The sequence below is a fragment of the Quercus robur genome, chromosome 7 (assembly GCF_932294415.1).
Source record: "Quercus robur chromosome 7, dhQueRobu3.1, whole genome shotgun sequence".
Lineage (NCBI taxonomy): Eukaryota > Viridiplantae > Streptophyta > Magnoliopsida > Fagales > Fagaceae > Quercus > Quercus robur.
Window position 1 is genome coordinate 3457633 of NC_065540.1, and position 13348 is coordinate 3470980.

A 13348-nucleotide genomic window follows, 5' to 3' on the forward strand; every position below is an offset into this window, starting at 1 on the left:
CTGCAGAGCCTTAAATGCGGTGATAGTGGATTCCTTCTCAGATATTTTAGGGCTTCTGTCCGTACTTTGTTTTTGCAATGCTTGTTCGTGCTCGTAGAACTTCCGGGAGTACCTCTCTGAATGGTAGACTACCTATTTAGACCTTGGCATTATCAGTCCAAGGTGACATCTGTCCTCGGCCTACCCTCTTGTGCCATGATGGCTAAAGTTGACCTCATCACCCATTAGCACGGGTCCCCTTAATGGTGCTCTCCCCTCCCCGGCTGGTCTTTAGTCCTTGGCTTGGGCCTTGGGCCCAAGACACACATAAATGACAGTCTCTGAGGCCCAATACCTCTACATTACAATTTCATCAAAAAAAAAATTTTAAATGATAAATTTTTACCTAATTAAACAATTGTTAAATATTATCCCTTAATCAAGGAAATACATCCTAACGAAAAATATATAATTAATTTACTAATTAATGAGAGCAACCACTTGGCACAACCACAACTTCTAAGCCCAAATTATATATATATGGCTTAAGGTTTAATCAATATCATGCAATTCATTTAAAAGTGATGACTTTTTTGTAAAAAAGAAAAAAAAAAGTAATGAGATTTAAATAAATGAGTAATTGGTTTAAAAATTACATTTGCATATTCATTGCATTTATGTTTAGAAAAATTTTCACTTAAATTTAGCCGAATTGAAATGGACCAAAATTCTACGGTAAACATTATGAGTTTGAGTTTTATATTTTTAAAAACAAATTTGGATGTGTTTCCCATTATGTAAGTGCATAAAAAATAGACTTAATGCATTGAAGTGTCCAAAAATAGAACGACTTGGATCAAATGGACTAACATGGATGAAAAAGGACCAAAAATGACTGAATAAGATCGAAAAAAACCAAAGTGGATAGAATGGACGAAATAGGAACCAAATTGGGCCGAATAGGACCAAAGTGAACCGCAGTTGATTGAATAGGACCGAATAAGACTAAAATGGATAGAATGGATCGTATAAAACCGAAATGGACCGTAGAGGACTAAATTAGACCGAAGAAGACCAAAGTAAACAAATAGACTGAAAAGGACTAATTAAGGCCAAAGTAGACTGAATGGACTGAATAGGACCAAATTGGACTGAAGTGGATTAAATAAGACTAACATGGACCGAATAGGACTGAAGATGATTGAATAGGACTGAATAAGACCAAAGTGAAAAGAATGGACCAAATAAGACCGAAGTGGAACGAGTAGTACTAATGTGGACCAAATATAACCAAAGTGGACAGAATTTGACGACTGAATAGAACTGAGTGGACCAAACATGACCAAAGTGGACCGAATAGGACCATAGTGCACTGAATAAGACCAAATCAGACCAGAATTTTTTTATATTTAAATTTATAAATATTAGTCTTTAGTTTTTTATATGTATCTCCTAAGAAATATATAAAGTTTCTAAGGGTTTGAAACTTGAAGCTTTCTTTTTTTTTCATTTTTCATCAAGTCTTGCAATTTTAGATTCCTTCCACGTCTGATAAAGAAAAATTGCAATTTATATCCCCGCTGTTATATCAACTAGTCAAAATATGATCTTCTTTATGGATTTTAATAATTATTATATAGATTTTTTTAGGATTATATATATATATATATATATATATATTTATATAATTTGATGGTTATAAGGATGGGTAAGGGGAATTCGAATTATGATTCTTACGATACATAATTCTACTTAGTTACAAAACTTTTGATTTCTTATGATTTTGTTTATATATGACATTATTTATTCTACAGGGAATTCTTATACAATTTGAAATAACCTTTATATATGACATTATTTATTCTACAGGGAATTCTTATACAATTTGAAATAACCCCCCCCCCCCCCCTCCCAACACACACACACACGTACGTACATATATATATTACTCCTACAAATGACCAAAAAAATTAATGAGCATTAAAAGTTTAGATGACAATATTAAAAAAAAAAAAAAACATTTTATATTAGAAATAAATATAGATTTTTAAAAAAATATAAAATAGATATAAATAGAGATAGAGATAGATAAATATAGAATATACATATCAAAAGTGTCCCTTTTGTCAACATCCATTATAATAACATTTTGAATAGAAATTAGAAACACATCTTTTTTGGATGGACTAGTGGTGAAAATGTTACATGTCATAACAAAATGGGCATATTGATATCATTATAATATCAACTTGTAAATTGCAAGTTTTGAAATTTGATGGATTGATTTAAAAGCAATCCTTATTTTGAGAGTGTAAACTGTACTTTTATATAGAGTTAAAAAGAAACAATGGAGAAACTAGTGGGGGATGCATTTGTGGTGGTCAATATTCATATCACATAATCCAATATATTATCAATCAATTTGCATGTTGAATTTAAAGTGTGTGCATATGATAAACCCTAATTCAATTTATTAAACATTTCATTTGGATTGAAAAATAAATTATAGTGAATGTGTGTGAATGGTGATATCCTAAATTTAAGAATTTAAAAGAATTATTAAATAAACATCTTTTTCATGTTTTTTATGTGGAATTAAGATCGAAACTAGTGTTATGCATGAACATGTGATAAACAACTAAGAACATATGAATAACACATAGGAACATTTAAGAACATTCAAACATATTCAAAAGAATTTAAATAGTTACTATCATGCTTTAATCCTAAATTCTCATCATGGCAACAAAAAAAAAAAAAGTTAAGGGATTATACCTTCATGCAAGATCCATATGATGGAGGAGGCTCTTGGTAGAGGTCTTAAGGGTGGAGGAAAAGAAGAGTTAGGAGAGAAAGAGTGAGTCTCACTCAATATCTTAAGTCTCAGGAAGACCAAGATATGACAAGATTACTCAACTTCACTAGAACTAAAGAGAGGGGGTTTTTGTGTCTTTGAAATGAAGGAGAGGGGAGGTTTATATGGTAGTGGTGGAGGAAATATAAATGGAATGCCATTTAATGAGAGTTGAAAAAGAATCATGAACCTAGACCTCATTTTAGCCTTGGGGGAAATCTGGTACATTAAATGGAAAGATTGGTGGGAGTAAGGAGCAAGCCAAAATTCGGTTTTCCCGTAGCTACTGTAACAGCCTATAGAGCTAACTTCGAATAATCATATCTGACTCAATTCTGATCGTAATTATCTCGTTCTTGTACTCAAATTGAAGCCCCGGATGTCTAGTTTCTGGGAAAATTAACCTCATTCACAGATTCAAAATATTCTAAGAGATATCGATGAAATGGTGAGCAAATGTCATTTGTTAGAAAATGATTTCAGCACAATTAACATTAATAGGTCTCAAATTAGCTCCCAATTAACATTAAATGGCTCCAATCACTCCCATTCCAGACTTAATTGGTTCCAAATTTACCCTAATTAAAAGATAATTGCACAAATTACTCATTGAATAATTAATGTTTAACTATCTAGTTAATTAGGTGTGTGAAACCCTACCATAGAATGTAGTTCTAACCAATCAAATGATGACACATCATCGTTCTCAAATTGATTATACTTATAACCAATTGAAATCAATTATTCATAATCACATATAGTTGGACTCAATTTGTGATAATGCATCTCAGCTATTAGAACTTGAATTGATGATAACTTTCAATCTAATGGTCCGATTAGGGCTTATGACCAATCGATTTGATCGTTATAATATCAAGATCATTTTGGTGAAATGAGATTAAGGATCTAGTGACAAGAATCAATATGCATATTTCCAATGTGAAATTACCCTTTTACCCTCCATGTGAAGTTAAATGTAGGTTGCAAAATGGGGTGTTAAAACATTATTTTTAGGCTTGTCACAAGCTCAAACCAAACTTGAGCTTTTAACTTTTCCTGACGAGCCAAACTTAAATATGTACTACTTGACAAAACCCAGTTCGTTTATAACCCTAACAATTGGGAAAACAAACGAGAGCAAACCTTTACGCCATCTTGGACTAGCCACTATCATCTTTTTGCCCCAGCGCAAAATGGCACATAAATTAGCGCAATGGATTACCAGCGCAAGATAACTTGGACTAGCTACTATTGTCTTTTTGCCTTGGCGCAAGATAGCACACAAACAAGTGGAGCATAATGGACTACCAACGCAAGATAGCTTAATTGGGAATCTGTTTTTTTTTTTTTTTTTTTAAAATGGGAAATACTCAAACCTTCATTCAATACGTTGTAAAACAGATACATCATGTGCACACGCATGTGCCACTTAACTGGGACAGTCCTTCAGCCATACAACCACGTTCCAACATTTTAAGCATGCTGAGCTAACAAGTGGGCAGGGATATTTCCCTGCCTTTTAATATGTAAAAAATCAAACGTCCTAAAGCTCTGGGCTTTCTACAGCACGCCTTGGATAATGTTCTGAACTGAAGCCTCTACCTCTCCAATACCGTGGACAGCGTTGATTATCAACTGTGAGTCTCCTTCAAACACCACGTCCCTAAGCCCCACCTCCTCGGCAAATTTCACCCCAATCTCTAGGGCCTATGCCGGACAACTTTGAATTTGAGAATAGTGCACCATCTACATTGACCTTGAAGGAACTCGGCGGTGGTGGCTTCCAGGCAGCTCTGTTCTAGTTTTTTGTTCTCGGTCGGCTCAGCTTCTCATTGGTTGATTGAAAATCCTCCAATAATTTCAGCGAGCTTCTCACTATTACAAGACCAGGTCGCCTCTTTCCTCCATGCCGAACCTCATTCCTGCTCTTCCAAATACCCCAACAGATCATGACCCACCTCTCCAACAGCCCCTGCTGGGCCTCCCAGTTAATTCGAAGTCTACTAAATGTGTCCACGAAGCTCCATGACTCTTGAACATTGCAAGGCAGAGAAAGCTTGCTTGCACTCCAAACCTCTGTTCCTCAACTACAAAAACAAAGCATGTGCATGGTTGTTTCTACCTGCCTACCACAATCTTCACATATATTATTGTCCGTGATCTTTCGACGAAAGAGAGAGTTTTTAGTGGGCAAGATACCATTGCATGCCTTCCAAGAAAAGTGCTTGATTTTGTTTGGTAGGTTCATACTCCGCACCCCTCGCCACACTCCATGCATTTTCGTTGGGTCCAAGCAACCGGTGTTACCACCCTCTACCTCTATTTCTCGAGCTAGCCTATATGCATTCCTAACGGTAAATTTACCTTTCTTATCTTCAGTCCATACCATTCTATCTTTTGTAACCGATTCACTGATGGGGATACTAAGGATTGCCTCTACATCCTGGGGTAGAAAAAGACCCCTCACCAGTTCTATGTCCCACTCCATTCCTTCATCTTTTAGCAAGTCCCAAACCATTTTAATTTGGTTTCCAGGCCTTTCTAGAATGACAACCCTATAAGTGCTCTGGGTAGTGAGCCACTAATCTTACCATACCCGTATACTACGACCATCTCCTACCTACCATCTCAAACCCCGTTTAACTAGGTGTTGGGCTGCCATTATGCTCCTCCAAGCAAAGGAAGCTTTCTTGCCTACCTTAGCATCTACGAAATCCCCATTAGGGAAGTATTTAACCTTATAAACCCAAGAAAAAAGGGAAGAGGAATTAGTTTGAAGTCGCCACCCCTATTTAGCTAATAGGGTAAGATTGAAGGACTTCAAGTCTCTAAAACCCATCCCCCCTTTTTCCTTCAGAAGGCACATTCTTTCCCAGCTCATCCAAGCCACCTTCTTCTCATTCTTCACTTGTCCCCACCAAAATTGTCTCACCATTCCAGTCATCTCCTCACAAAGCCCGTTGGGAGCTTGAAGTAGCTCGTGGTATAAGAAGGAACGGCCTATGCAATTGCCTTAATCAAGACTTCCTTCTCTGCATTTAAAAAAAGCTTTTCCTTCCAACCCACAAGTTTGGATACTAGTTTATGTTTCAGTTGAACAAATGTGTTCTTCTTTGACTTACCAATCAACGAAGGTAGTCCTAGGTAGGATTCATGGGGTTTGATAACCTGGGCACCAAACATGGACTTGATGGCATCCTGTGTGCGTGTGGGGGTATTTCGGTTAAAGAAGAGTGTCGTCTTGTTTCTATTCAGTTGTTGACCCGAAGAGGACTCATAGACTTGCAAAATTTTTTATACTTCAGCCCCTTCCTTCTCCATTGCCTTACAAAATATCAAACTATCATCCGTAAAGAATAAGTGTGAAATTCGTGGACCCTTAGCCGAGGCAGCCACTCCTTTCAATTCATTCCTCAGCAATGCCTTGTGCAATAGAGCCAACAAACCTTCCACACAAAGTAGGAAGAGATATGGAGAGAGTGGATCTCCTTGTCGAAGGCCGTGGGTTGGTGTGATCATCCTACAAGGTTGGCCATTGAGTCTAATAGCATATGTAACAAAGGAGAAACATGCCATTACTATACAAATCCACCGCTCATGAAACCCCAACTTCTCCATTATTTTTTGCAAACACCTCCATTCCACTCGGTCATAAGCCTTACTCATGTCTAACTTCAATGCCATTTCACTATCCTTGCCTTTCCTCTTCCTGTGAATATGGTTCATTAATTCATGTGCCACAAGAACATTGCCTATGATGAGCCTTTCTGACACAAAAGCACTTTGGTTTTCACATACTATATGCTTTAAAACAACCTTCATTCAGTTGGCCACCACCTTGGAAGCAAGCTTATATGCCACATTACACAAACTTATAGGCCTGTAGACAGTGACTCTAGAGGGGGTTTTTGTCTTAGGAATGAGCACAATGTGGGTTTCATGAAACTTAGGGGGGGCCACACCATGATTGAGAAAGTCAACTACAGTTTGTATGACAAAAAAATTTACAGTAGGCCAAGAATGTTGAAAAAATAAAGGAGGCATACCCTTAGGACCTAGCACCTTCAACGGATGCATCTGCTTAAGGGCTTTCTCAACCTTGACCGCCCGAAAATCCTGCAATAGAACCTCATTTATTCTGTTAGTAACTTTAGGGAGTATAGCTTCCAACAATTCTTCACTAACTGTTGGGCATGAAGAAGTAAACAGCTCTTGGAAATACTCTACAAGAATATGACCCATGGTCTCTTCCCCATCCTGCTAGTTACCATTAGAATCCGGTAGCCTAGTAATGGTGTTCCGTTGATGCCTTTTTGAGGCTTTCTCATGAAGGAAAGAAGTGTTGCTATCCCCTGACTGTAGCCAACAATTCCTTGACTGTTGCTTCCACATCTCTTCCTCCGCTGAAAACAACTTTTTTAGCTCCACTTTTGTCGCATGAATCTCTTCCATGTTGGCCCCACCCCCTGGTAAGCACTCAAGCTATTGAAGCTTCTTCGTAAGTGAAGCTATTTTTCGGCCTACATGGCCAAAGTTTGTACTGTTCCAGCTTTGCAGAGAGCTACGACACTCATTCATGCACCGCCCAAATTGGTTTTGGCTCCCCGGAATTCGGCCTCTCTCTCAAGCCTCCTTCACTACCCCATCACATTCTTCCTCCTTAATCCACATGGCCTCAAACCTAAACAAACGTTGCCTTTTTTTATTCCTACTCTTTGGTGTGAGAGCTTTAAGTATCAGCATGTTGTGGTCTGATGAGCAAGTGGCCACATTGTAAAGCCTTACCCGAGGAAACAAAGAAGCCCAATTTGTAGAGACCAAAGCCCGGTCTAATCTCTCACGGACCCACCCATGTCCCTTAACCGCCTACTCCAAGTGAAATCTGGACCCATGAAGCCATTGCCTCTAAGTTTGCTTTGTTGATAGCTGAAGAGAAGGCCCTCATCTACCATTCAGGTTTCTCCCCTCCACCTACCTTTTCTCCCCTATGGCTTATCTTGTTGAAATCTCCCATGCAAACCTAAGGTAGCACACTCCTTGTGCTCAAGTTCACTAGCAACGCCCAAGACTCTTCTCTTTTGCTGATTTCAGGGTGGCCATAAAATCCTGTAAAGTGCCATTTCTTATTCCCTCCATCCTCTATAATAATCGCATCTATGTGTCTAGGAGAGAAAGTTTGCACCTCTACTAACAATGAATCCTTCCATAAAAGGGCTAAACCCCCACTCTAACAAACACTAGGAACTATCATGCTTTGGCTTCTTTCCAACTTACGCTTAATCTCGACCATTTTCTCCACATTAAACTTGGTTTCCATGAGGAAAACCAAGGTGGGATCTTCCTCAAAAATTGTTTTTTACAGAGTGCCAACTGTCCGAGGGTTCCCAAGCCCTTGACAGTTCCAACATATAACACTCATTGTTCCTGGCGAAGCTGCACCGCAGTCGCTGCCGATCCCATTTGTGTGGCCAACAACTTACCAAAAGTTGCAACTTCCTCTTCTAGCTTGGGTCTCTTCCCTACCTCAGCATTCTCCATAATTTCTTCCAGGGGAGCCCATGTCTTTCGTTTTGGACCCAAATCTACCTCCTCCACCTCCATACGGGTTATCTCCTTCACGGCGTTCGCCTTCTGCAAATTGGACGTAGCCACCCCCACGTTTTCTTTCCCAGTCTTATTTGCATGTGCATGAAGCTTTTTTCGATTTGGGCTCTTAACTTTTTTATTACTTCCTCATTCAGTTGCACCTAGTATCTTAGGCCCAACTTGGAATAATTGTGGCTCCATCACTTGAGCAAGTGGATTTTTTAATTCAACAAGCCCAGCATCAGCTTTAGTTCGGCCCAAAACACCATGCGGCCCACTACTATGTAGCTTACACCCAAGTCCATGTGTTGAATCTTCACCTCCCCTATCTTCCTTCTTGTTCGCTGACACCTTCATCTCGGATTCCAGTGCCCATGCCTTGAGAACGTTCTCCACATTACATCTTGTGTTAGCTTTACTTGAAATCTCGACGTCAAGCTCTCTCAACTGCTCCTCGAAATCTGGTTTTCCTTTTTCCCCTGTCAGCTTTTCCTTGATTCTCTTGCTTTCCAGTTTCAAACTTTCCATGTCAGCCCTATCAATGTTAGTCTCCGCTACTCCATGGGATTGACGGTGCACAACAGAGGCTGCCGTTTGCAGTCCAGGCTGCAGCTCGCGTTTCGTCAACCTCGTCCCCAACTGCCCAGGACTTGCTCTCTCCTTAGTTCGCTGCCCAAGCACCATAGGCGTTTTCTGTAGTCGGTCTGGGATTGCATGTAGCCAAGGACCATTTTGCTTGTCCTCTGCGTTTATCGAACCTGCATTGCGGAGCCAATCTATGCACTCCTTCTCATCACGGTCCATTCTACCACACAAGTAGCAAAATACAGGTAGACGTTCATACTTGAACTCAACCCATCGTGAATTCGAACCCCCCATACGCACTATCCTTCCGCAGCTTAACGATTGCGAGATATCCAGTGTTACTCTAATCCTCAGATAACAACCCAGACTAAATCCTTTATCCCCTATATCCACCTTTTCTACCTTGCCCAAAATTCCTCCAATATGTAAACCTGCCTCCCTTGTCTGGCTCAAGGTTGGTAAGCCATGAATCTGAACCCAAAAGACAGCTTCGTGAAAGGTTAGAGTTGAGACTGACTCGCCCACCTCTAGCTTATGCAACAGGAGAATGTACTTGTCAAAGGACCACGGCCATTGTAATAGAAACTTGTCCAAATCTTCCTTCTCCTGAAACAAAAATAGAACTCTATTCTCTCCCATATCACTAACCTCAAAGTCTCTCTGTGTTCTCCACACTGATCGTAATGCCCGCCCTATAGCTTCTAAGTACACTCTCCGTTTGGTACAAAACTTCCCAGCCAGCACCAAACCTTGGTCTACCCCTTGAAGGGCTAGATCTACTTCGCTTCCTTCCCTCTCCGAGAGTTTAAGGTTCGCACACTTGTTTGTGATTGCATCCATTCGTGCTTAATCTCTAGATTCCACCGACAGAGCGGAGAAAGAAATTGCCTAAAGGCAAAGAAGTTTCACCCCCAGGCTTCACCAAAGCCTAGAGAGAAAAAAAGGTTGCATCTTTGGAGGTAACTGGGAATCTATTTTGCTTTATGCATGTCATGCCCCACATTAGTAGTGTCTTTGTATCTTTTTAAATAACTAATGTGGGTTGCACGTGCAACATGCTGCCCCTTTAGTGAAAGAATTAATATAGATTTTTTTTTTTCTTTTGTTTAAGAAATACGAAATTATGTATTTAAATTTAAAATAGCTATTTAAATATCTATTTAGTATTTACTATGACAATTTCTTAGAACCTATTTACTAAATGTAATATCTACTCACCAAAAAATGCTACAAAGAATGATAATGAGTGTTATCATATTTCCACAATATTTAAATTTTTGCAATGAATGATGATATATGCTACAATTTTTTTGAAAATCTTCATCAAACTAAATATTTGCAACCATCTACAATGAAGATTTTGTTATTCATACTTCATTCTTTATCATCTTATTTTATGAGTCTAATTACGATGTTTAGCTTACTTATTTTTAATGAACACCCTTTTAAGTAGGAAAAGAAATTAAAAAAAATAACAAAATAACAAAAGACATCTATCATCAAAGTTTCTATTAAATAAAATTATAAATATAGAAGATTTAAACCTAATAAATTAGTGTTCTCTAGGTAACAAATAAAACACTATATATCATCATTCTAACTTTCCAAGCATGACTACCAGTCTACTACATAATATTCAAAATACAAGAAGAAAATTTTGGGACATTAAAATTTAGTAGGAGTATTTTAGACATTGCATAATGGAAATTTTAGGAATTATAAGATTTCGTTAGGGTTTAACTAAGAGAGTAACAGTAGGAGTATATGCTCATTTACAAAATATAAAGGAGGAAATTATTCAATTTTAATTTAGGGGGAAATGAAACTACCCCAAACATAAAGGAGAAAAGTGCTACTTCGTCAATTTGTGTGTGTGTAAAACAATGTTTTTTTTTTTTTTTTTTTTTTTTTTTTTTTTTTTTTTTTTTAACTTGAAACAATGTGTTAAAAAAATCAACCTAAAAAAATTATGCATAAGACAATGAATTTTGGTTCAACAAATTGACTAAACCAAAAACGAAGTCTAGGAACACAACAAAATGTCACAATATTTTTACAATGCCTTTATTTCTACCTATGGTGGGTTTTGGTCTAATATTTTATTATTTTATTTTAGAGTAATGTTACTTCCACAATATTTTCATAATAAATTCTAGGTGGTAAATTGTTACTGGTTTTAAATTAGGCTAACCACTTTTGACCGTGCATTAAAAAAAAAATAACAAATAACAAATAAAAAGCCAAGTGAAGAAAATTGTGCCTAAAACAATGAATTTGGCTTACCGAATTTGACTAAACAAAAAAAGAAGCCTAGGAAGAAAACAAAATGTCACACAAAAAAGAATCCTAGGAACACAACAAAATGTCACAATTATTTTTATTCCCAGCTGTGGTAGGTCTCAGTTGGATATTATTATTTTATTTTTTACGTCCACAGCATTTTCATAACAAATCTTAGGTGAAAAATTATTACTAGTTTTAAAATTATACATTAAAAACAAACAATCAAAAAGACAACACAAGAAAATTGTGTGTGAAACCGTGAATTTTGGCTCACCCAATTTGACTATATTAAAAAAGAAGTCTAAGAATACAACAAAATATTACAACATTTTCACAATACTTTCATTTTTAGGATCCGAAGAGATATTTTTTATTTTATTTGAGAGAAATGCTACATCCATAATATTTTTAGAACAAATTCTAAATGACAAGTTGTTATTAATTTTAAACTGAGCTCACAATTGATATCACTTTTTTTATCCATAAAAAATACATTGCCACATAAAATTTGTTGTGAAATTATTGTGAAAATGTTATGGACATAGCATTACTCCTTAAATTTTAAAATCAAACAATTTTTCCCTTAATATTTTGGAAAATAGCAAATATGCAGTATTGTTATTCTCTCAGTTAAACCTTAACAAAAGCTTATGATTCTTAAAATATTTATTGTGTAATGTCTAAAATACTCTCACTAAATTTAACATCCCCAAAATTTTCTTCATGTATTTTGAGTTTTAGATAGTTGTAATTCTCAGTCTCTTATTTTATTATTTTATTTTGACCTTTAAAAAATTGACATTTTAATAATTATGAAAATATTGTAAAAATGTGTTGTATTAGTGTAACTATGTATGCACATATAAATATTTATAAGAAAAGACAAAAAGAGCACAAGCAAAACCGGCATACGAATGGAAAAAAGAAAAGAAAAGAAAAGAAAAAGAGGCCTATGAACAGAGTAGATTGTCAAATAATTATGAAAATATTGTAAGAATTTATTAAGTCAGTGTAATTTAATATGTACATATAAATAATAAATATTTAAAAGAAAAGAAAAAAAAAAGCACAAATAAAACCGGTTAAAAAAAAAAAAAAAAAAAAAAAGCCCCAAAGCAGTGAAGCACAGTGCGGGTTAAATAAACCAAAATCACTGTAGATGGGACGGGCTCTTTGCATATAGTTAATAGAAATAGAAATAGATGTGGCACACATCCCAGCCTTTCATTTATTACAAATCAATCCTGACCATGAAATGGAGTGTCTCTATTCCCATGGGAAATGGAGAGGTCCAAATCCTATAATATAGAGACAAAAAAACAAAAAGCACAAATAAAACCGGTTAAAAAAAAAAAAAAAAAAAAGGCCCAAAGCAATGAAGCACAGTGCGGGTTAACTAAACCAAAATCACGGTAGATGGGACGGACTCTTTGCACATAGTTAATAGAAATAGAAATAGAAGTGGCACACATCCTAGCCTTTCATTTATTACAAATCAATCCTGGCCATGAAATGCAGTGTCTATTTCCACGGGAAATGGAGAGGTCCGAATCCTATAATATAGAGACAAAAAAACGAAAAGCACAAATAAAATCGGTTGAAAAAAAAAAAAAAAAAACTGCCTCACAGCAGCTGGGTCCCACAGCTGGGTGGGACCGTGGCTGTGAGAGAGTTAAATGGCATATACGCCAGAAACAAGATATAGCTCCCTCACAGAGTCACAGCAGAACATTCTCAAAAAAAAAAAAAAAAAACTCCCTCACAGCAGCTGGGTCCCACAGCTGTGTGGGACCGTGGCTGTGACAGAGTTAGGATATAGGACTAGGAATAGAAATAGAAGTAGAAGTGGGACACATCCTAGACTTTCATTTACTATAAATTAAATAAAAATAGAAGTGGGATTTTCATTTACTATAAATTAAATAGAAATAGAAGTGGGACACATCCTAGCCTTTCATTTATTATAAATCAATCCTGGCCGTGAATACTTCACACCCGCTCTTTCTTTCTTTCTTTCTTTCTCTGAGGAGTAGTCTCTCCGAAATAGAAATAGAAGTGGGA